Below are 27,075 nucleotides of genomic sequence, written 5' to 3'. Positions count from 1 at the left end.
AATTGCCATTGTTATATATTTAAAGCGACACGGAGGAAAATCGAAGACCACAGCGTCTTGAATTACGAATAGTTTTACCTTCCACGAATGGGGAAAAAGTCAACTATGCATAAAAATTGCATTTGCATGGAAATCAGGAGATACTTCAATAAATTTGAAAGATACATTGAAAAATTTTCTAAAATTTTGCTAGTTTAGTGTTTAGTGTTAATAAATATATAATATAGAAAAAATTATACGATGATACTTGATAGGAATTTAGTTTCGGTTTCGTGATATTAATAAGCTCTTTGCTGGCGAAAGGTACAATTAGATTGCCAGGCTTTGTAGCAATATAATCGCTTTATAAACTTTTAAAAGATTATAGTTTTATTCACGTTGACCGTAAAATGTAGGAGGAAATGAGCAGGACAAATACTAGAAAATTCTGCAACTTTCAATTAATTTTTTGTGTAAATTTTTTAATTCAGGTGAATGATTTTTACATTTCGTAACAACTAGTAATTAAAATTCAGATTTCTAAACAAACTGTGTATTGCTACTTCGCGTTTATGCAGCATGACTCTTAACTAGTATCCAAGTTTCCTTCTAAAATAGTTAGCTTGCAGAAAGCTTTTGTAATTTATTACGCGCTGCAACATCGTTGCGCGAATAAAGTGTAACACTATGGCCACGTCAGATGAGAAGACATCAAAGGACCGCGCGGCGCAGCGAAATTGTCATAAAATATGCATTCGAGATTATGAGAGTATAACTTCGGGGCGGCAAAAGTTTGCCGATGTGTGCGGTTTTCGGCGGCTGGTAGTGCTTAGTGCTGAGCGCGAGGCCCGGAGCTTTTTAGTAGTTTAAAAGTTCGGAAAATGATTTTGGCTTCATTTTACGGCACTTTAGGCGACTGCATCAATGGGAAATGATTACTGCACAAAGTTTTTTCGGCGCGCTGGGCGCTCATAATGCTGCGGAAAACTTGCAAATCAAATTCCAACTCGGCACCGCGGGCCAGCAATGTGGAATTCCTCAAGGGTTGGAATGGCGATCGTAAATCTTAATTAAATGGTATAAAATTTTGTTACACATTGTTTGATCTTGATTTATAGAGAATTTCTTAAGAATTTTTGAAATTTTTATAAAAATACATAAAATCTAAACGTTTTTAAAATTTATAAGAATACCAACGGTTTACTCGTTCATCCTAGAACTTCCACAATCTTTATTCATCCTGAAAGTTTTTCAGTTATTTTTGAATTTCATGATAGTTTCCTTACCTCGGACTTTCAACAGTAACCGCAGTACTCAACGAACATTTATGCCCTCGCTTGCAGTTTTCATGCTCGCGAACAAGGCAAAATCCCAAAAGCACTGAGATGCCGTAAGACGTCCTCCGAATGCGACGGGCAATAGAATAAGAGAATGCGAGTTAGTTAGTAAGCAAGTTGAATGGCGTAGCAGTCGAGAATTGCTGTGGATAGTCAGGGCTGGTCCAGGGACAAGGCGAGATGTGCATGTCAGTGCATCAACCGAATGATTTCGCCTTTGGGACGCGACTACAAACTAACCGAATTACTCCGCACTCAGACAAATTCAAACCGCACGAATTCAGCTATTCACTCATTCTCTCATTCCAATGCTATCTAGAAGATGTTCGGTTCGTTTTACTAACTGCAACCGAGATCAAAACTCATCACAAGTTTCCTTCATGTCTAGCAATCCAGACATAGATCTACTCCAAGAGGATAAACCACTATAATATTTTTTACATCAGTAGAATTTGACTTTTAATCAAAATTTAGCAAAAAGTGAGAAAATTAAAACCAGATAAAAAATTGACTGACAGGTCCTCGTCTTGTTTGGCTCCAAACTTTTTTGGACTTTGGCATAACAAAGCAAACGCAACGCAAACATATTTGCGTCGCATCAATTTTAGGCTCCAAACAAATTGATTAATGTCCTCAGCCTCGTGACAGAATCGAAGGGTTAACAGAGCGATGCGTATGCCCAGAATACATAAAAAGAGAAGCGGATCCAGTCAACAACACGTATTTCTGAATTTTTCGAATCACATCAACATCAACAATGCTGACTGAAAGGATATTACCATGGGTGTTTTCGGATCGTGGTTTATTTGAATATATATTTCCGGTAGCCGAATAATGAAATTCATTAAACATCAGCTAAAATAAATTTATGTTGCAATGGATATACAGGACGGTTAAAAACACATTTTCGTTGTGATTGTTTTCTCAATAATAAAAATACGCGGAAAATTTCGTTTTACAACAAAAAGTAAAAATGTATCTGCAGAAACAATCGTGGAAAATAACAACGTCTAAAAACACACTTTTCAAGGTAAATATTGACTTAGGATCGCTGGCGGCTGCTAACATTCCAATTGAAGTCAATATTTTAATCAATTTCACGTTTTAAAACCCAGGCACAGGCTTGTCAGGTTTGATTCGTTCGGGCGTTCGGGTAACTTTGTAATAATACAAAACTCATTTGCAGTTGCGCGTTATTATCTCAATATGCAGTCGAACAAACCGGCAACTTTTGCGCGGCGGCGAACGCAAGCTGGCAAATGAAATTAATTAGCATGCCGCCGCCAGTGGTAACTCTTGAGTGGATGCTCTCTTGCATAATATCTGGAACTGCGGGCGGGTGCGCACACCGCCGTCTTTATTTCAAGATAATATGCACGCTAGCGTGGCGCGCATTCATCGGCGCTTGGCTCGCTCTTTTGAAAACGCAATGTATCGGCGAGAAGGCACGCTCACACACTCGGCGCCGCCATTTGCATGACCTAATACTAATAAATGTAACAACAATTAGTTTCTCGGCGGCGAGCGTCGAGCGGGTCGTGTTTAATATGCATGCGAATGCGCAAACAATGCGAAATGCTAGAGTTGCGGAAAGCCTTTATATCACCCAGATACAGTGTGCCGCAAAACTAATTAAAACGGAATAAATTTTAATGAAATGCGAAGCACACCAAGAGAGCTACTTTTAAAATAAAATAAAATATCATGTTGAGGTGTGTTTGATATTAACAAGTGGTGTTAAATTGTGTTGATAGTACACTAAATAGTGTTATGTTGGTTTAGATGACATCGGGCTATTAGGATTAAGTCCAGGCGTGTTGTCTCTGACCACATTGTAAGCTAATATATAATGGATTCGGAAACAACGTCCGACAGTTGCAGCAAACAACGCAACATGTACTTGCACATCACATACTTCCTCACTGAACTAGAAAATAACAATACATTCAACATATTTTCTTGTTAAATATTAAAGTTGAAAATTAAACATCAAAATAATATGAAAGATAAAAGTAGGACAATTCCGCTAAGGAATTGGCAACAAACAACTCGTAAGTTATTCTTGTTATTGCTCCAGGCAGCGAAAGACAAAAAGATATTCACTCGCAATATACGCGTTTCAGCAATCGGAGGCTCGAATGAAGGACAATAATACGAAGGAGAAGCCAAGACGAACCACGCGAGTATGCATACATACAAATCAGGCGAGCATGGCAGAGCGTCTCGACGCGTATTCTTATTAGCAGCACGATATGGCTGGCTGGCAGACGACGAACGACATTCGACGCCGGCAGACGTTGACAAAGCGGCGGTCGAAATTAAAACGACCCAGCCTAACGCACGCACTCACTCACCGCCTCCAGTCAAAACAATGCAGACTCAGTCACGCTCGCACCAAGACGAGTTCGGCTTTGTCTTCCTCCGCCATGGAAAACCGAGGACACTAGGATATTTAGGACATTTCGCATTCCGTTCGCATAGCCTATTCCTATTCAATCACCACACATATTGTATTTGCAAGAGTATGAGTTGATAAGTTACTAAGGTTTATACCCTTGAATACCACAAAAAAGGGTATCACACTTTTTCGCTTTTTAGGTAGTGGTTGCTGGTGTTCTGATTAAATTTGACCAGACATAATGAAAAGTGATTATTTTAATCATTTAACCAACAATAGAAGTTTTTTGTCTGCCTGGCCAGACTGTAAACTACTGGCCGGTGTTAGCTAGTAACCCAAATGGGTACTATTAGAAGGGTTAATTGGCCAACGAGAAAATTTAATTTAATTAACAGAATGAGCTGACATTAGACCGGAGACTCGCCGACTGGAGTTTTCAGCGAACATGAACATGAAGGCGAACGTGCCGTGAATACATTTCCACTTCGAAAAAGTGCATTCCCCGGGATGCAGTACCGCAATGTGTTTGTATCATGTCTACACGTCCAGCGACACATTGAGACAAACTATTCGTGCAGTTATTTTATCCTGTATAATTCTGACAGAGTTTTAGAACTTTTGTTACTGACCATTCTCGTCAACTCTCAGACAGTCTGCTATTTGTTGCTGTTTTTGTTCCCTGGGTGTTTTCTCGCAGATTTTTTACGCCCGACTAACTAAACTTTTAATTGACTTTTCTAATTCGCACAGCGTCTCAGTGAACCAACCCTAAGGAAATCTCCTATGCCAATCCGTCGATGAGCTCTTTACATGCTCAGTAGAAACTTTTTTCGAAATCTCGTTTGTGCAAGCACGCGATGAAACGATCGATTTTCATTAAGAATACCAATTTAACATGTAACAGTTCAACGTGCAGCAGATAACAATTCTCGTTTAAAGCATTTTCCAAGTGCGTTCCGGATTCTCGACTTGTGTTGGGCGTATAGCCTTTCATTGGCAATTTAAAGTTATATTTTACTAGTACAACGGACGAGCGGAATACAAATAAGGTGTTTTTGCAATTGTCGGTGTTGCCGACGTTCGTCTGCCGACTCTTAAAAGCTCATCAAGTGTCTGTAAACGTAAACATACATTTCGCTTGCATTTTAAAGTCAAACCAGCGATTTCACAACGCAACAACTGAATACCTAAACTAAATATCAACATTTAGCATTCAACTTTGCAATGTTGTTACCGAATATTTTGATATTTTAACAGTTATACTGGATATATATAGCCTCTTGATTATTCATGTGCTTTATTGATTTATACGTGTTTACAAGCTGGCGATTTGTAAGTGTAATGTTTGAAGAGCGCAGACGTCGAATCGGCAAATATCTGAATCATTGATGTATTCAAAGCTGTTTTAATACGGCTCCCGGGCGGATTCTAAGTCTACGTAGGGATTTGATCGGTTTTACACGTGTTCGGCGAGCGCATCGTATTCAGCGACGGCGACAAGCCACCGCACAAAGTTAGTTACCCAACATTAATGGACAGTAATAGGTTTTGGCGGCTTGCGATCGAAATGCTTTCGGAAAGCCGAGGAAGAGGAAGCTCTCGCCCTGAGCGCGCTAAGTTTGCGACGATGCATCGCCCACATTCACCTTAACAACTTTACTAATAATCTGCATTACTTACATTCGATACGTGCGGTTTAGCTGAAATGTTAGTCTAAGTGTGTAGCATATATAAATTAAGCATAATATTTCAAGATATTAGATCTGAAACCGATTAAAAATTAAATTTCAATTCACTGTAAATACATGTAATCTGTTTGTGAGCAAATACGTGCAACACTAATACGACTAGTGAAACACAAATTTCTTTCACTTCTGCTAGTTGAAAGTAGAGAAAAAAAATGCCGTCATTTGTATGCGCCGTGTGCGCCTTCTCGCAACAAGCTTTTTTCCGAAGCATCTCTCCACGGCATTCCAGTTCTCGCATTCCGGCTCCACGGAGGCTCGGCACGACCGCGCTGAAATAATTATAAAGCTTTGTAGGCACGCGTAAGCGCGCGATTCGTTCGAGTTTATGCCTCCTACTTCTAGGGCTCTCGTCGCCGAAAATCGTTCCCCGCCAGACTGAAGGAGGCAAAACGTAAACCTATTACTAAATTAAAAAAAGCTTCCATTGTTGGTGGGCAACCCGATAGCATCCGTTCAGGAACCCGTCGGGTTGCTCACGATTTCCACCGGAAACGAGAAATCTTCGACTCCACCTTTCGTATTGAATTTTAATTCAAACGAGGCGTGGAAAACGTGGCTTCGCAAATTCGACGATATTTTCTTTCGATTCCAAATAAATCTCTGCATAACAACCACACAATGTACAACCACGTACAAGGCGGCGATAAATACAAATTTATTGCTTGGTGAAACTACAAATTCTGTAGTGTACTTTAATTTTTCAAGATAATATTTTTTGCGCAATTTAATTTACGTCGTCGCGGAATTTTTTACGACGCCGTTAAAGTGTTAAATATTCGCATTTTCACGATGCGCGACCCACCGTTAAAGATCTTGACGAGCCAATTCGCAAGATATCTTTTATTACGCCTCAGCCGCGTCTCGCTCAATTTTAATGTGCTTCGTTTTTTCTTTGCTGCTTACTGCGACTAGACCCAACTCCGGCTTATCTCTTAAACTCTTCCACGCGCAAATTTAGCAAACCCTCGAAGTTTGCAAGGTGGAACTTACATACGAATGAAATGTTCGCTTTTATTAATCGTTAATTTCGATAATAGCGTAACAGCACATCGACTATTACGACAGTAAGAATAAAACCAACACAATTGATAATGAGATTGTTATGTTTACAAAATGGGAAGTTTATTGGTCCATTTTCACCTAATATCTTATTTTATTAAAAAATCAAGTTTTTATATTGATCTAAATTTTAAGTAGTCTAGATGTCTAGATGTCTTCAGTTCTAAATAACATTGCGTCTGGTTGAAACATAGTTAAACACATTCGATTAAAGTTCACGTCGTATTCGCGTTAATGCCACCACTTAATTTGTCTTAATGCATTTGTGACGTAGATTACAACCAAATAGAAGCTACCAGGAGAGTCCTCATGTTACTCGGTGGTTTTCGCTGACGTTGAGTGAAACGTTCACACTCGTTGTGGCGTTTAATGTCGCTAAATTGTCAAAGCACCACACGATTATCTTATTACCTTGTCCCGCCTACGCAGAAAATTCCCTCAGCCAAGCATAGCATGAATTCGCTTGTTTATATCACGGATTTTCTGGAGTTTTTGTGATGAGAAGAAATTTTAGACAGGATTACATTCGAGTAACTCCCAACTGAAAACTCTCAGATATAAAATTTTATAATAACAAACTTCCGCAGTAATAAGCGCAAGTTTTCTTATTTCTTTATAATGCGCTGGTATCTAATGAAAATTTGTGTTGTGAAATTCACAACAGGGTTGGATCTTTAGCTGGATGTACAACAATTTCAAAAATTACAACTTGTATTAAAATCTGGATTACATGCGACTCTGTGTGTGTGTCTGTGTTCATTCGCGTGTGAGCACATTCTGCGCACCGCAAAAGGCATAAAAGTTGCAACGTTATTATTAGTTAACGAAATAGAAATATTCCGTGAGCGTCTCGGCGCGTTCTATGCCAGGCTATGTATTTCAGCAAATTACACAATATTTCAGCCACGGCCGACGCGCGCCTCCACCATGTCTCTAATGCAGACAGATATACCAATTTGCCCGGGCCAAACCTCACGCTTTAAACTTTTAACATTATGTGGATGTTGCAAGCTGTGCAGTTGGATGTTGAATGTCTGATGAAACTCGCATGTTTGAGGCAAAGTCTGAGATGTTTTCTAAGAAAATCCTTAGCGAAGGATGTAACGCAGTAACAGGCAAAGATGCGTAATTCTTTATTCACAAACACGTCATGCCCGAAAATTCAACCCCTTTATTTTTATTAGAGGCTGGAACAAATTTTTAGACTGAAACCCACGCATCAACATCAAAACGTGATAAATATTTATACGTTTTGGACACTTTCATGTCTTCTAAATGAAAATGTGAGCAGCCCGCACATTCAGACGATTTATGAGTATAAGGTGAGTTGATTTAATAGACACAATCATATTTTTTGAAGGAGATGAAAGTTTATAGCTCATCGGTTATCGTCTAATGCAAAATATGATCCGGGATTCACCTTTGCACACACATGATTTGCCGGTATCTCTATAAAAAGGTGAATTCAAAAATTTCCAAATCGTTCTGCTAGAGGTAGCAAATATTCCTCAATCCGGTTGTGAGTTATGCTCTATGATTTTCGTAAATCCTGCTCCGATGGCAGCGAATGTGAACCCGTCGTCGTCGAAATGTGTCTGCCGTCGCTGCATTTTCATACGGAACAAGCCCGCCGCTCGTTCGTTTTCGGAGAACGCGCGCGGAGAGATGAGACAACGAAAAAGAGAAGCCGGTCGAGCTTTTCCGCAATTCAAATCCCTTTGAACGCGCTCTTCCTTCACACTAACGCGCCGACGAAAGAGAGCAACACTGCCGGCCCACACATATTGCTGCAAAACTCGCCCTGTTCGAGAAACCCATCCAATCAATAAGTTCAACGGATTTTTGTCTCCGAAGCGTGATAGAATAGAGCGTATACACAGAACCTCGATGCCTTGTTGGTCCGTTTCCTCTTCTGCTCTTCGTAAAAAGCTTTGAGCTTCATGCATACTTTAGGATCAAAAGTATATTACGAGTAAAGGCTTCTTACACTTTTATGTGCGGATGAGGCTCAAAATGAGGAAATGAAAATGAGCACACAGATGCGATGGCTGCGAGGAAATAGCTTAGAATATATTTTAATAAAAGTTGCTCGTTTGTGAAATGGAAAAAATCTAAAACAAATCTCTATTCATACAAAAAAAGCATTTTTTACTCTCAATTTTATATTCTCAATGTTAATATTTTGTTGAAATTCAAACATTAACAAAGTTCTCTTCAGCTTCTATCTTTCTTGAAGCATTTGGAACTATGTCTAGGTTAGTTCCAAAGTGTCGGTGCTTTAGCGGCTCTTCACCTTGCTACCACCCTGCACACGCCTGCCGGGTATAAGGTAATGTCAAGTCTCCTTCAATTCATCTTCACTAACTGACACTAGTAGCTTCGCAGAATCGCTATAAACTTACATTAACTACGGTAACAAAGTCTATATTCCGTAATCTGCAAAGATTTCCGCGTGCGTGCTCGCATCACATATAAGATGCGCCATTTTGGCTCCTCAGGAGTAAAACCCTTCTCCATACTACCAGTTCTTGAAGTATGGTTCATATTATACGACTTAATGGCACCATTACGACTTTTGTAATATCATTTTCAATTTGTGCGTGGGCGCATTTAGAAAGATTGGGTTTAATGTGAATGTCTAGATGGAAAACAGAGTCCAAAACTCTCGACATAGGGGAAGGGGGGGCAAAGTGGGCCCCTGGGGGCAAAGTGGGCCCCTGAAATTCAGGTGGCTTAAAAAATTCAGGGGCAAAGTGGGCCCCCTAAAATTTTTGATAAAAAGGAGGGGAAAATAACTCACATCAACAAATTCGAAGTAAGAATTGAAAAAAAATATATATAAGCAAAAAATGGATACAAAGGTAATAGCAAAATTTTTATGGGCGGGGGCCCACTTGCCCCATATTCTGAATTTTTTTTATTTTGTTAGACACGGCTTATTAATATTGAATACTGAACAAGGATGTAAAAAATAGGGTAACGAGTGAAAAAAGGTAAACAAATCCCCTTTTTTCGCTTATGGGGCCCAATTTGCCCCCCTCTCCCCTATATTCTTGGAATGATCATGTAAAAGGTACTTCAAAAATAACAATCACATTACACCGTGGTGAACGTGCGGTAATGTGACGTTAAGAAAATTGAGAAACACTGGAAATTGTGAAAGTGTACAAGAGCTAATTACACAAATGCGTTGGGCTCATTTTCCAGCGACCTAAAACGAAATTGGCTAAATAAAACACACCAAAATCCTTCATTATGATAATTCCATTGCTGCTTTTCCTTTAATATTCTCTCTCGCTTACTTTCGATATGCTGGATGTGGTGGAGAGAGCGCCATTGGAAAACTACTCTATTATACAAATATTTGTCTTCTTTTGCGGCGCGGCGCACCGAAAGCAGAATGAATCGCATATAGAAAAGTCTCTATCTGCATCTGAATGTAGATGGCATTATTGTAATATGACTGAGACGAGAACAGGAATCCCGCCGAGCGAAGCGCCTGCAAGCTGTGGAAGCTCGCTGCGAGCTTTCAATATGGGGGTGTATGTAAATATTCGCGGCTTCGCTACAGCTTTAACCCGCACGCAAGTTCATTGAGAAACTAAACACCTGGCGTCATATTCCTAGCATATTCCACACATTCTCCGCAGGCAGATTGGTTTTTTATTTTATGGGGTTAATATGAGCTGGATTGTCAGGTGACTTCTTTTCAATCATATATTTTTCAATTCTTAAATTCAAAATAAAAGCAGTTATTATTCATATCAATTTGTATCCAAATTTTTGTTATTTGAAGTTTTGTCCTCTGTTTTGCTTTGCAGTCACTCAACCTGACACTCTGAAGAAGCGACATGAGGGTGTCTCGTGCGAGATCATTTAGATTAGCACGGTAGGCAACGCACGTACGAACCTTTGGGGTGGAGTTAGGAAATTAGACGTTGGGGAAATATTAAAAGTTTGTTTGTAGTTTTACGCGGTTTGCTGTTGGCGGCGAGATTGCGCTACGCTTCAGAATAAACGTGTGAGACGAGACGCAAATATTTTCCACAGGAAGCCGGGATGGAGAAAAGTCTCGACGATTGCTGCGTTCACGCCACCGGAACCCTCTCAGACAATAAAATTAAAATTTTATTGCACGACAAACAATGATAATAAAAATTATAATCGTCGTTACGGCTTTAGTTAGTACCACGTCGTCAACGTTGCGGCAAATTGTTCCAAGATATCAACTTAAAACAAAAAGCTTAAAACAAAAATGCATTTTATGACTTTATCTCAGCTTTTTATAAATGTAGATAAGTCAAAATTTTAATTGTGTTTAACTTTTATGAGTTCAATTACATAAATCTCTTGTTGACTATTTGCGTTTAGAATAATGTCGGTTTTCCCTAATTGCTTAAACAAGCATAAAAACGGCATTAAAGATAGATGCCAACGTTCGAGCGGCGATTATACCCCCTTTCAGATGCGAAAAGGTAGAGGATGGAAGGTTAAAAAGAGGCAATCTTGCGCTCGAAGTGAACTGAATGGTCCTTGAACCGTCGATTTATTCCAAGGATCTTATTAAGCAGGCCTCTGCCCCCACACCACAATCCTCTGAAGGTAAAAACTCGCGGTAACGAGGCCCTTCGGCATTCCGAACAACGTTTCCAACAATTCTCAGCGTTAGCATGCTGTCGAATTGGGACATGGATGCGAGAGCATTGGCAGGATAGCAAAACGTGAGCCTTTGGAAATGACTGAATAGACATGAAAGAAATGCGTGTTTCGTGAAGCGCGTGATGATCCCGTCATGCGGCGTGCATGACTCGTCAACCGAATGCCACTTACCGCTCTGTCGCCGTCATCGTCACACCGAAACGCGGCGTGTTCCATGCCGTTAAATTCGCACCACCCACCCCTTTTCATAAGAGCAATGTTGGTGGCTCAGAACTGTGTGTTGCATCTATCATTACGCGATATATTACATGCACCGCGCGCAGAAGTAGAGCATCACCAGGGAAATAACATCCTTATTGCTATGAAATGGTTACCAACCGTATTATCTCAATGCGCAGAACTGTATTATATTATATTTTCATAGAAATCTTCATGTTTAGAAACAAAGACAGGCCTGGATGCGCCGTAATACAAGAGGGTCTCAAACCCTCAACTCACTTCCTTTGCTTCGCACGCTTCTAAACGCTGCGCTCATCCGGCAAAGGCAGCGCAGCACCCCTGATCTTTTTGATTACGTTGCATAATAAAAGGTGCTCGTTTGTTACGCAAACCGCGAAGCAAAGCAGAACTCTGCCGCAAAAAGAAACGCTCGCAAACGCATCATAATGTATAGAAAGTTTGCAGCACCGCGTAATATTTTACAATAAAAAATAAGTTTGGAGTGTGTACAGCCATCTCGCCCATCCAGCGCGAACGTGTAAAGTTAGCAAAGTTTCTCAAGACTCTGTAATAAATATTCATTGCGGTGTAATGTGACCGAGGCGCTGTGCTCCTGCCGCCCCCGCCGCATTTCACTCACGCCCTCATCCACCCACCCCTCTGCGGTCGGCGTTCGTTTCGTTCATTTGTAGCAATAAAGCGTCGCATAAAACGCAATAACATTTACTCGTTTTTCGTTATGTCCTGTGCCTCGTTGCACGTGTGCGTCGTCGCGTGGCATGTGCCCAGAAGTGGAATTACCGAGCAACTCGTGCGTTATGTGCGCACAACTTATTTTTTCTTGTTTTGCTTGTTGGCCCGTTATTGCGTCTATCTATATGTGGCGTTTATGTGTCGAGTGTCGGAAATAATCAGCAAATGTTGCGCTAACAACATCTGAACCACGCGACAAAATTAAACGTTTTTCTGGCGCGATCATAAAGCACACCTGATACACAAGCCGATTGTTTATTTATTGCCATCGAAAAAATGTAACACACATTTTTTTACAAACAAATAAAAACAAACATAATCATTTGTACAATTCGCAAAACTCGTTAAATACAAATTACGTGATTTATTAACTTTTTTTTCTTTGTTATGTATAATAATGTATTCTTGGGTTATTCTTAGTTTACTTGCTATACAATTTTGGAAACTCCTGTATAACAAGATTTCTCCAGGGTACGATTTATTTGCAAAAGTGTTTCGTTATCAGATCATCTCCGCGATGTCTCCAGGACATTTTGCCGCCACTTCTTCCTGCAAAGCTCTCATCGTGGTGGAGCCACTGGTGAACAGCGCACACATTCCACCAAACACCAACGTCAACATTATTTCTTATTTCTTTTTGTTTATTCTGTATCCGTCCAAACATTGCGCACGTTCACAACCACCAGTGATACACTTAACAACCCCATCCCAAAAAAATAATATTCTCTGTTATGATGCCTGCATACAATGTTTTTCGCTAAAAGTTTTGCGTTTTATCAGATTTGCGCGGACTTCTCCACAGAAGAGCTGATTTCATGTTTGTAGAGAGGAACGCTTCTTTTCTGCTGCTGGTTTCTTCACGCCATTTCGTTGCTCTCGTCGTTTAAGGGTTATGGCGTACAATTTTGCATAATGACTGTTTGTTTCGCCAGACCAGCACGCCGACAAGCTAAGAGCGATAAGGAAACGGCGTCGTAGGAGAAATGCACTTCTGTTAATAGCTTTAATTTTGCTTGTTTCACTACGTATAAACTTTCCCACACGCATTGCCCAGAGAGAGGGAAAGCGAAATCTCGCGACAAATGTTAAACGAATGGTAAAAGACTTGCAAATGTAAACGCAAATGCGAACGCAAACGCAGGCATTCAAAAATGAAGCAGAACCAGAAGAAGTAAAGTTTTATAGTTGTTCAGGCTCACAGTCATGCGTGAGGGTTTATTGGAAGGCAAGTCTAAAAAGGACGCACGCTTTTTACTTTGTCGTTTCGTACGCGTCATTTGGTCGACGTAATGTCGGTTGTATTTAGAGCAATCCTTTTTACTTGCAAATGCGTTTTCAGCCCGCTTGAGTATGGGAACGCAAAAGGGCTCAACAATATACAGTCACATACAAAATTAAATATTTTCTTTTTTTTAATTTTGCTAGTGCATTGATGAAATTATGATATTTTTGGTTTTTTAGAACATTTATTGTTATAACCTGTATGCAGTCAACAAAAGACTACAAGATGTGGCCCACGTTGGTGTCTTTATCCTTTACCTACTACTGCCGGTGGTGATAAAGTTGTAGAATGGCGGCATCAATAGAACCGCATTCGGGCGGATAGACCCCTAATTTACATGGTGCTTCGTATGAAATCCACACGATTCCATATACCTTGCCTGCAAGTTTCGGAAATCTTCATCCTCTTCCTGCCCTTCGCGGCTCGGTTGGCATTGGCAAGCGGCGTCGTCGTCGTTTGCCGCCAATCCATAAAATTATCGACGATTGTCTTGGATTTGCGCCTGAGGCCGCCATAAATTTTCATACAAACTTCACGCTCAAAGCCACAAACAATTTCCTCTTCTGTTCTGCATCTCACTCATTGATTCATTTCTTTTTCTTTGATTGTTTTTGCTATTTGACAATCCCACGCTGTATAATTAATGAAATGTAACTTTATAATGCGTTACTCTCGACGGATTCATCCAGCCAAATGTTCCAATAATAAAGTTGTAAAAGTTAAAAGGTTAAGTTTAGTCATTACCAAGCAGAGTCAAAGACTTTATGCGCAAATAAAAGGCAACCGTACAATTAAAACCAGCAAGACTCGCTTTTTTCTAAAAAAAAGTTACTTTCTTGACGTTGTCCGTAAACCAAAAATAAAATTAAACGCCAAGATTGGAAGAAAAAAACAATCTTAAATTACATAAGTTGCTTTAATTTCCCATCGCCGGAGCGCGTCCTTCATCTTCATCTTGAGCGTACTTTTACATTAAAATATTAGCAGAAGGTGGGCCGAGTTTAGCCGCGTTAAGTCGCGCGTAAATTCATCCTCCGCCCCCACGAAGTGCTGAAAAATACTCATTTCTCGAGGGCATCGCCGAAGAGGAAATGGAATTAAAATCGTAGAATGAACGCACACGCCTTGCACTCCGCCGCCGGCAACGGGCGGTTGCTTAACAATGCAATCGTCAACTGTAATTTTCGACGACAATCGGCATCGCCGTCTGGAAACCGAAGTAATTTGTTTGACAAAGACTCGTCGACGTAAAAATGAAAAATTATTAATTTAGGAACGACTAGCATTAAAGTACGAGTAAGTTGGAAATGATTATTGAGTTTGACTAGGGTAGAAGAAATGAAGTGAAGACAGCGCAAGACGATGACGACGATTGGTAAGAATAGCAAGAAGAACCAAAATCATAACAATTCCAGACACGTTCCGAATTTTTGAGGTGGCGCGTAGATGTGATGGCTAAGTGCATTGCTGTAAAATGATTGAGTTGTGGGAATGGAACAGTTGTATGCAAATGACGCAATGTGGCGACGAGTCACTTGGAAACTGGGGCAAAAACAACGCCCACAAAAATATCGGCGCATAAATTGATTATTCTTCGATTTATTCTCAATAATTATTTAAAATTATAATTGAATTGCAGTTGTTTTTTAACACTCTATATAGTACTATTTCTAAGAATGAGTACGTGGACATGAAGAGGGGTGGTTAATAGGAAAAGTTCGTATGCAGGAAGGCCGCCCCCATCAGTATTCCATCGGGACAACGGCGGCGACGCGTTGCTTTGCTTCCTTGGGCCCGCCGCAATGCATGCGGATGCGCGACAAACTAAAAGCAAACTAAAGGTAATCAGCAAACCCGTCGTCGTTGCTCTTACGGAACGATGATCACACAAATATCATTTCTGATCAATCTATATGCTTATAGAAAAAGTTTTCGGCGCATCTATCGACAAACGTACATTGTCGATTGATATAAAAACTAAGTTATGTTAGCGACTTTCAGATTTTCAACGATGCAAAACCAGAAACACTCGAATAGAAACTTTTATTGCGTTGCAAATCAATACTCGCATTCCCGGCGCCTCCACATAATGGAAAACATCAAAACGTGTAATTCTTTCAGTTGTACTCGTAATGTATAATAATTACTAAATTAAGCTTTACCCCCCCCCCATGACTGCAAAATTTAATGACTTGGGCTTTCAAATGACCTTTGCTCCAGATGTCAAAATATGTTGTACACAGAAAAAAACTCATTTATGTTGGAATGGGAACTGTACAAAAAGTGGACAAACATTAAAAATTTTAACGACAAGGGACTACATGAAGATAATCATACCGCATGTAGCGGACCGCATAATAACCCGAGTAAACGACAAAACTGCAAAACGTGTAACCTTTTGTTTACGCATAAAATTACAGTCAACGCGAGTCTGTTACTGGATATTGTTACACTGCTGCCAATTAGCGCCAGCGTAGGCAAAATGAAAGATCACATCCTAGTTGCAGGCTATAATCCTTACCCTTTGGGCATAAATTTAATTTAAAAAAATTTGTCGCCCAACAGTTTGTCAATTATAATATTTGGTTGTGGATCGTGTATATTATGTATTTCGTTAATTTGTGTTTTTTCATAATATTTTTCAGTGGTTCTTAAAAATTGGGCATCGCGCCAAATTTAATGTTGAATTAATGTAAAAAAAACTGTAAAAAACTTAAAATTAGGAAAGCGTGTAAAACTTTTGTGGGAAAAGTAGTATACGTATGACATAGTGCAGCGGAAGTTCATGAAAATATTAAATGTAGCATAAGAATTACATTAGTCAAGCTTGAAGAAATCAGATAATGCATTTGTTGTCACAAGAATACATTAATTCAAATTAATATTCAAAATAAAGTACATTTTAAATACTTTTCTGTTAATACGTGTGCCCTACATAAACCCCTTTAAACATACGTCTATGCATTCAAAGAACTCTTACGCTTACCCAAATTTCGGAGCCGAAATGGGACGTCGTAGACTTCAAAGGAAGCAAGCACAGTAAAGAGAATAGAAAATTTAAAAAGTATCCTGCAAATACATTATTCAACATCCGAGTGAATTTTTATGCATATGGATGTAGAAGAAAAAATATAAATGCCTGCAGTAGCGTATTGACAGAACCAATGCGAGTGCTTTTGTCCCGTGGAGGCATCTGTTAGATGCATTTCACTTCTCACAGGAATGCTATTTTTTCTCGCATTACTCATTTCCATGTTTGCGCACTTACCACGCATGCTATACCTGTATATATAATTAAAACACGAGCATGTGTTCTTTGCATTTAATTTCCAGCTCTCACACGGCAGCGCGAATAGGAAAGTTAAATAAATTACAAAGTGCCGGGTTATAAAACTGCCGAGAACTGAAGTGCACATCATGGGCGCATAATGAATAATTTTGCAAGATATAATCATTTATTTAGAGTTAATTACGGAACTAGTTACATAACGTCAACTTAAATATATTGTTTGTTCAGTTATAGTAGTACTACATAATTGAAAGTATTTCAGAATTGTGTTACATGTTTTGTTAAAAATGTCAAAATTATCTACATTTTTATATGATATTGTGAACAACCATGACAAGAAACTGAAGCAGTGATGTCTTAAAATACGATATATTTTAATGACATCCTTCGTCCTGGTACAGGAAGAGCTGCCATTTGCTACCCGCTTGACGATAAACATATACGTCCTTAACTTGGTGCACATTGGAAAACGCGTCTTAAAACATTGTGTTTTATTGCTTCATAAATAGTATCAACACGCAGTATCGTTAAAAGAAGAAGTAGCTCCCTTGAGGAGCTCCCAGCTATGCGATAGTACGCTAGCAGAAAAATTCCGTATCAAACTCCGACAAACTTGTGCTCTTAAAAAAACAACACTAAAAAACAAAATTTTATTTTATAATATTCACTATGCTCCCTTGGCGCACTTAACTTAATATCACCAAAAACAAAAAGTGTCATTCTAAAATAATAAATTATGGCCGGCACATTGCACAATATCACATCGCAAATAAGTGCAAAAAGTTTTCCGCCACACTTCATTTTTTTTCTCGAAGCTATTGCTTTACATCAAATACGCGCTGGGTACGCCCGCAGCACATTATAACGTCGAAGAAAAAACGTCGTAAAAAGAAATTAAAAACTTGCGCTCCTTCTGTTTTGTTCGCGCTGCTGCTCGCAGGGCGACATTATTTTTAAACCGTTCACCATTTTCCCTGTTCGTTCGTTCATCTTTATGCATCCGTCGTCCCAGCAGGCGCGAACGATGATGATGACACTGTGCCCAAGGCGGTCGCGGTTGGCGATGAAGGGTCTTGCCTAGGTGCGATCTAAAAAGCGCTCGCTTAATGGACTCTTAACTAACGATGTGCCATTTTTTAATGCTTTGCTAGTAAGTATAGCTCGTCATTTATATATAGCAAAACTTATTTTTTCAATCCAAGTTTTCAATCTGATTTTTTCATTATTTAAATTTATGCTATAATAGCCCGGCGCCTTCACTATTGATGTAATGTAAATGATATCGCTCAAACCAACATTCCGCATCAAAGGTGTGGTAGATGTAATGGGTATGAGGGCGTTAATCGATGTCCCACTCAAGTGACCGTGCATAATGCGACAGCACGCCAGCGTCCGTAATTATATTTTGATAACCAATAATTAGCGGCAGGATGTTTGAGCGATACTGGCTGCCGGCCGGGCTGGTGAGCGCTGATTTGTAATGCAAATCGGACAGGACGTGCATGAATATTCAACAATTCACCAAATCGCTTTTCGGTTTTACACACACGCCTCTATTAGCCGGGTAGATGTTGCGATGCAAATGGGAAAACAAACGCTTTGCGAAAGAAGAGCTCCGAGTGGAATAACATCACGCTGCAAATTATTATTTTAGACCAGACATTAATGCTTTGAAGTAAAGTAAACCGCAAAACTAAAATAGTTTTGCTTGGAATCAAAATAATAATGAACTAAATTTGCATTGATTATTTAAAACTGTTTCATACTTTTAATATTAAAACAATTTATTATAATAAACTTTTCCTGATTGTTTAGCGATAAAATGGTATAAAACTTTATATAAAACAACTCCAATATAACGGTATAAGTGCAAAACACTTGCACAACATCGAGTTTTTTTTGCGTATTTTTTGCTGGAGTTGTGATTTTCTTTTCTTTTGTGAGCATCGCTGCCTTGTCCGCATGCCAACGATACACGGTATTTATATTACATGGTCCATTGCCCTTGACATCCCACCTTCTCGTATAACTTTGCGGCAATATACAAAATTTTATTTTATATCATATTATTAAATATCTACATGCCTACACAATGTCAGGCTCACCACGAGCTATGGCTCTTATAAAAGGGTGTAAAAAGTGGAAAACATGACCTATTTTTTGACATGCATACATAACTGATTTATGCAAGCGTAATTCAAGAAAGAAGTGTTAAAATTGTGTTTTTATGCCGATCAAAACACGATAGCTGTATAATAGTATCTTAACACGATCATTCTCTTTAAAGTTTTTAACATTATGAGACTGGCGCTTAAAGTGGTGGGCTAAAAAAACGTCCTCGGATACTTCTAAGCGCAGTAAGAAACCTTTCAGACCTCTGGAATCCGCCACTCAGCAGAAAACTTGAGAACACCTGAGAACCGCGCTATCCAAAAGCTTTTTTAACAGATTAATTAAAGTTTTGACGTCGAATGTAAATGTAAGATGTATTTTTTTTACCTTGGCCAAGCAAAACACAAATTTGCATGCTTTTAGCACTTTTACAATCATTTACATTTGGAACTCTCATTTACTATGAATAAAAAATCACTACCTAAATCAGAATTTCTCTTAATGAAAAAATAACTTTGTTGTAATTGCAAACCTCGACGTTTTTATTTCATTACAACTAAATTACATCTGTTTTTTCATTGTCGGCGGCGACTTCCTTTTCCGCTCTTTGGGAATCCTACGAATCTTTGCTCTGCTTTTATTTGCTGCGTGTTTTTCATGCCAGGTTTCTTCATTTTTACGGGTTGTTTATCTCGTTTTCCCGTCTGCTCCGCAGCACCCTTTAGTTTTCTTTGATGCTAACGCTCGATGATTAAGATCCTCGGCGGCCGCACGAAGATCAAACCCATATGTCAACGGCAATATTCGATTCGGAAGCAATTTAGCGTTTTCGGTTAAAAAGAAATCCGCTCGTCCGAGAAATTCTATAGCCGCTTTGTTGTCACTTCACTTAGTTTATCAATCAATAGTCCCGTCGCCGTGTTCCAGCTCGTTCCACCCATCATTCCGACGCGGTGGACATCCACCTCGCATCCACGTTATCCTTCGATCTGTCGGCAACTCGTACGATGTTGTTTTCGGACGAGTTGCAGTCATCTGCAGAATCAGTATCTAAAGAATCGTAGTCGGTCGACCGGAAACGCGATGGATTTTCTTGCCGTGCATTACATTCTTTGTTTTTCTTTCCGTATCAAACTTTCGCATCGTACATGACACCATCGTACACACCGGTAGAAATAAAAGCGAGCTCGTGTATCGGCAAATAAAATAAAACAGTAAAACTATTGTTAATGCGGAATTTTCACTGCTCGCTGAACTCAGCCACCACACACCACACAGCAATGTTTGCCATGTTGTTTATGTATGTACGTGACAACATAACAACAAACAAAGGTTGCGAAATAGAAAATTGTAAAAGTTTACACCGTGGTAGATTTCACACGGCGTATGCAGCAAACATAACTATTCATCTTAGTTATATTTACGAGAAACAAACAACTTTCGACATTGAGATCTGCTACTTCCCAATAAATAACATTTATTGTTGTTTATGCGTCTGGAAAATACTAACAGTTCAACATTGTTTTTGTTTCAAACAAATTTTATGGAAATAATACCAGTTGATGAATGACAGCTTAATTTTATAGTTGACTTTTGTAATTTTGCGCTTGCGCGACTGCACAAGAAAGTTGAGCATAGACCCGTTGACGACGTCCGCGTATCAACCCAGAGCACTGATTAAAGCGGACGGTTTAATCCCGTAGGACAGTGATTCCCGAGCGAGTTAATGACGGACCCCTGGGTGCGGGCCTGGCTTACGGTGACTTTGTCTGAAGCAAGTCACCTGACTCACATTACGCCCAACGCGATAAGAAGATCACCCGGCAATGGTAAAGACGACGTCAACTTTATTAATTTATATAGATACGCGTCCGACCGACCCGAGAGTGTTTGGGGCGACCGAAGGGTGGACGCGCTGCCTAATCCAAACGAGCAAAGATTCCAATTTATTTAAAGACCTCCTATTAATAATAAAGTGCATGAAAATTGTTCGCAGAATCGCAGCAAAGCAAAACGGGAGAGCAAGCAGGTCAGAGCGCCCACTTGATGATGATGATGATGATGGGAAATGTGCTGAAAACACTGAAAGTACTAAAAGTACTAAATTATGTCGACGAAATTAATTTCCTGCTGCGATGGATGTAAGTATATTTCGTTTTGGGTGCGCTTAAGAGCACGCCGGCCGTTCATAACTTTTCTGTCGACGCTTCCACGCCCTCGACTTTGCATGGATTGTACAAATTGTGACATTTCGTCGAATAAGAAGATCCACTTTTTTATACCAGCCATTTTAACCTACTTTTCATAACCCAGATTTTATTTCATTGAAAAATAAAATCAAAATTTGTTGGCATGAAATAGTAATGCATATCTTTTTTCAAATTTGTTATTTCATGCAAAATTACATTTGAATCGGATCGGTTCCAAAGCGGTACGAAGCAATTCCAAACGAAGCCAATTGATAGAAAAAGCCTATAAGAAAATGCAAAGCAAGCGCAAAAAATCTGGGCGTGAGATAAAAAAATAAATCAAAATTTCTATGCATATATAACAATTCCAAACACATTGTTTCCTATCTAAATTTTTTATTATTTATAGTTCTAATCATATGACTTTTTGTTTGCCAATTTAACAAGAAACTTCATTTCAGATTTACGAGCATGCAGACAAAATACAGACTATAAAATTTATGACAGTATTTTTGAAAGTTAAATTTAATTTTGTTATTTAACGTGTACTTTAAGACAGTAGTCAATCGTAGCAGAAAGTAACATTAAAGAATAGTGCAGTAGTATTTGCCTCTGGATGCATTTAATAAAATTTTATGACTGCAAAGCAATTTATCTTACTGGTCTTTTCTCTTGTTTTTGCTTCAACGTTTCTCATCTTATGCGCAGTTTGATTCGGCTGTATGTGACTGCATCGCCACTGATAATATCTCATCGCCAATGTGTGAGTTTGTATTTACTGTCTAAGATTCTTCACATGTATGAGACTGCGATGTAAGTCGCAAAGACGTCTACGGCTAGTGAAAAGGTCATTTTTGTTCTGAACGTATTTTTCGTCAAATCGAATCACTGATAACGAGGAGGAATTTGCCGTCGCATCGCTGAGAACAAAACGACAAAGGCGCGCACAAATGACGTAAATAGACTTAACGTTTTCGGTGCTGACTGATAGACATCAATTTATTATACAGTACAGTAACACAAAGACAATTTAGAATTTTAATATCTGATTGTAACACTGCTAAAACTTCAATCATGACTCACCATGTGAGATAACACACCTATCGAATAAAACAAACATCCCTGAATTGCTATTCCAGATGGCTTTACACACGAGGGGCTGATATAATAACAACGCGTTGCCAAAACTGATAAGTTTGTCTTCAAAGTGTAACTGCACTAGATGACCTCGGCGCAGTCACTGACGCTACCCTCTTCTGCACGCATTGATTTATGTGCGCCTTGGGATGACCACAGACTAAATGGAATCATCCCTTATTTTATCTGCAATTTATATTGCCTGCCATAAAGTCGTCCTTCGCTTTTTAAGTCAAATTGGGAGGTATGTCAGCGCATAACTACAAATGCTGTGGGATTCATGGAATTGGACACTGTGGGGATTGCAAAGTGTAAAAAGTTTCATGAAACAATTTGAGGGTAAACTTAAATTGGATTCAGTTAAATTTATTCAAGTTGATTTGGATTGATATTGTAAATTGTGAAATACACTTTATTTTTAATTGCAAAAATTCGTATAAATAACCCTTAGTTAATTTTTCTTGCGTCACAAATTCTTTTGTTCATTGTGTTCTCTTCCTTTCAACTTAAAAGTTAATGGTGAGTAAAATCGTAATTGAACTTAATGTTTTGTATCCTTACACTTTGCTCACATAGGAGGGGGCCAAAGTTTAAGTTCTTATAAACTCCACAAAACCAATTCAGAAATTTTCTCAATTTGACATGCATATGATGTCACCCTACAAGGCTTATAAATCAAAAGTTGCACATTGAAGGGGCAATTATTATCCGCTGAGTTTAATGTTTATAAGTTTTCTTTGATTGTACACCGCATAAATGCTTGATAATAATAGATAAAAGAACAAAGAATGCAAGGGTGAAACGATGTGAAAATATACGTTTGAGGGAGCAACCCCAACTCAAAGCAATAATTCCACAGATCTCGAAAGTGAAAATTATTTGATCGCTGACTTTAAGAATTTGTCGCGTTACTTACAGTCAATTCATCTCAACCGACAAGCAACTTTACGCAAGAATTTCATTTTATTTCTAGACATGGTCAATTGCCAGCATCAACATTTCAGCAAACTGTTAAGCTGATACATTTGATTACCTAGGGTGTCCTGTATCTGCGTTAAGTTTTGTAGGGTGGACAGTGCGATTGTTTAACTTTACGTTTCTTATCTCCCCTCTGACGACTTTTTAGGATTTTTGGACGCACCCTCATTTTGTTTCTTTCTTCGTTAAATGTCTTGTGCTGGATTACGATGACATAAAACCGAGTAAAAAGTAAATTGCAATGTGGTCGTACTGTCAACTTCTCTGCGTGTTCCGGGCGGGGAATTGGCGATAAGAATGTTGGCAGGGAGCGGGAGAAGCGGGAGAAAAATGAGTTCAACGCAAATTATTCGTAGCATATTTCTCAAATTGCACATAAATATTATTGTCAGACGAGTAATTTATAGCTCCCCAAGCTATAGCAATGCCAATTTAGCATTGTAATTCAATACATAGTCCATTTATTTATTATTGCAATAGTTTTTGAATTACATTTACAAAACGTTATTTTAACTAAATTGAATATAATTCAAATGCCTATTATTTAAATCCAAATTGGAATAATACGCTTTGATGAGCCAGACAACCTCAGGCATGAACAAACCCGACCATGTTCAGATCGAAATGACAAATCTTCTTTTCCAATATACCCAAGTTTCTGTATCCGCAAAACGAACAAGTCAGTTTGCGCGAATCCAATTACTTTACAGCAATAAAAATCATTTCATGTTTGACATGCAATCCATTATAATGGCTTACTTAACATTTTTAATTTAAATTCAAATTAAATCTGCGTCCGTCTTGTGACGTTCGTCGACCGACGCAGCGCAATGCTTCTTCGAGAAGATTAGATTATGCCGTCCGCAAACGAACACAAAGCGCGCTATGATTTCGGACATTTTGATGCAAACACCAAACAAACAAACCTCTTAAGTCCAAAGTCGCAGCGTGAGTTAGTCGCGTCGTTTAACAACAACAAAGAATAATAACCGCTTCGGTTTGTAATAACTCGTGCATATTTTCCCATTCGACGCTGCATTGTTACCGCCCGCCGCACACTATGCTGGTGTGCGAGTTTAGGTGCTGTGGGGGTGGTTCGACGCTATGTCGGTGTGCGGCGGCCGTCTGCGAGCGAGCATCGCCCGGAAAACAAACAGAAGAATGGCGGAAAATGAGTTTTTTAATGATCCCGCAGAGTTTTAATCTTTAATGTAGCCGCTTTTTCAAGGGGGCGGCGCACCGGATAGCAGGACAAAGAATGAAAGGCTCGAGAATGGAAAAAAAAGCGCGATGGGCAAACCGCTCTCACGATTCCTGCGTAATTTACAACATTTTCTCGTTTAAATAATTTATTGAAAAGCACTTTTAAAGTTAAGGACTCTTTATGGCACTCACATTCGTGGTGGAAGACAGGACAAGGACGCCGCCTACGAGGTCCAGACCCGCGTTTTGTTCGAGGGGTTGAGCAGGTTTACAACGTCATAGGTTGGGATAAAGTTAAAAGTTAAAGTTTTACGTTATACCACCTATAATGGTGCATTCTATATCTGAAGGCAATAAAGAAAAGTTCTGAAAAATTAAAAAGACTTTTGTAATTAACCAACAACGCTAAAACTACTCCACTGAAACTCAAGTTTTATTTCTAATTATACTTACTTTTGTTGTAATGGATGAAAAATTTTGTTCAATTTTTTGTTGACTGGCTTCATCTCAGTTTCAGAATAACTGAAAACACTTAAAACGTGCATAGAGGTACTTATCAAAGATGTATGCGAGTGCAACAAAGGAAGGACCGCATCACAAATGCCGCCGAGAAAAATCCATTTTCGTCGTCCAAACCCCGTGGGAAATTCGAATATTTTCTAGCGTGTGCTCGTTTCGCGCCCGAAGGTTACCCCATATCACCTTCTTTGCCGCTTTCTGGAATGATGAAAATGCGCTAAGCGGGCGCCAAGCGCGTCGAAAGAGGGCAACCGGGATGAAATTGTCGCTGTATTTTCCACATTACAATACCAATATTGAACACCTAACCTACGGCACATATCTCACATCAAACCCGAACTTTTATACATTCTGTTCTCAATCTTTACATCAAACGCATTTATATTTCAGCTTATAACAAACTGTATTTTGCACAAACTTATATTAATGAAATGTTAATCTGATATTTTATTTTATACTTACCTGAACATTTTTATCGAATATCCTGTCCAGATATTCGATCCTGATAGAGGAATGAAGGCAATTAAAAGGAGATTTTGTTGTTTGCCGCTAGGCTTCCAAAGAATGTAACTTAGAAGAGTCATAAACATCAATGGCAGGCTCCTAAATATTAGAATCGTTACATAAAACTGTTATCAAATTTACTTTACGGCTTTCATGGCGTAGGACGAGAGCCACTTTTACGTTGCGGATAACAGATAGCTCAGGATGGTTCCCAAAGTATATAAAAGTACGATTAAGGATTTCATGTGACTTTCCGCAAATATCCCGGAATATGTTAGAACACAAAATTTCTCATTGAAATAATTTTATAATTTAAATGCCTCGGAGTTATTTTGATAAAATTAATAACTCAAACAAGAAAACAATGTGAAAGTCAGCGCGCGGCTGCTGTTGCATAACTTGTAGTTATAATCAACGCTAATAGATGCGATATGTTGGCGAAACTCATTGCAACTTGGTGGAAAACACACAAAGTATGCTTGCTTTCCCGGGATGTGCGAGCATATCAAAGTAAACTTTAATTATTGACGAAATGAACTCTGCTGGAATGAGTGAGGAGACGCTCGGCTTAATTCCACACCAAGTTCTACGCCATACTTATACCTACTGGCGTATCCGGCCGCTACCACCAATTTCCTACGAATTTCATACTTCACAATTAATGCCCTAATATACACATCAGTGGCTTGCGCGCATATGCAAATACATCAAACTTTAAATAGAATTATAATTCGGTATAATACGCATACAATACGTCAGTCGGGCAGCGCACAATAGCGTACAAAGCAGCTTACCTTAACTGGGCAGGGAAATGCTGAAGGATCTTTCGCGCGTTGTTCTCGTGCTCAAATTTATTATTATTTTAAACGCATGCGTGCTTTAGAAGTTATCTGCAGCGCGGATTCAACGGCATTTCGCGGCTTGTTATATGAAGTGTTCTGTTATGTACATATTAAATAAACGTTTATCAAAACATCGCGTGTATGATAGCTGTAGAGGGTGGAGCAATGTTATCTTGCAAGCAAGGTGGTTTCGTTCTATAGCGTTCTCAGAGGGAATGTGTTATTAGCACTTTGAGTGGATGCAAAATACGCAATTTAGATTAATTGGAGTTAAACCCGCGGTTTCTTCTGGACTGTGTGCACGCAGTTTATGTTTATTAGCAGAAATAGAATTTTTTTGCATAAATTTTTATATCGTTTCACATTAAACTTTATTTTAACAAATTATTATATGAGCTTAATAAAATATGCAAACAAAGTATTAAGCTTTTTTTTTAAATGATTTAACATTATGTTGTAATACTCAAAAACGTTAGCCATGACCGTTTTAGATCGGTTTACCTCTGCGACCTTAAACAACAAAGCTTTGTGTAGCCCACGCTTTGAAATCAGTTTTTGGAATTCCAGAACAAAGCGTGAGGCTAACCCTGTGCAACCTCAGCTCACCGTGCCACCACTACAACTTGTCAACTATTTGCAGACCAGCGTGGTCTCATGGCCATGTCTGCGTGGTTAAATATTTACTTTGCTAATTAGATACGCGCGCTGAAAGGAAAATAACAAAATTTCACGAATTTCGAATGTTTGCCCAAATCACAAACTAGTTTTATCAAAAATCGTTCCAAATTTGTCATAATTTAATTAGTGGCTTACTAGAATAGAAATAAATTTGTGGCAAATATTATGAGACAAATCATATGGTTGATCT

The sequence above is a fragment of the Atheta coriaria genome, unplaced genomic scaffold (genome assembly GCF_025399875.1).
Source record: "Atheta coriaria isolate IRGN ID8LTWV9N9 unplaced genomic scaffold, Caltech_Dcor_3.1 hic_scaffold_4_pilon, whole genome shotgun sequence".
Classification (NCBI taxonomy): domain Eukaryota; kingdom Metazoa; phylum Arthropoda; class Insecta; order Coleoptera; family Staphylinidae; genus Dalotia; species Dalotia coriaria.
The sequence above is the reverse complement of the archived record's forward strand: the minus strand, read 5'-3'. Positions refer to the sequence as shown.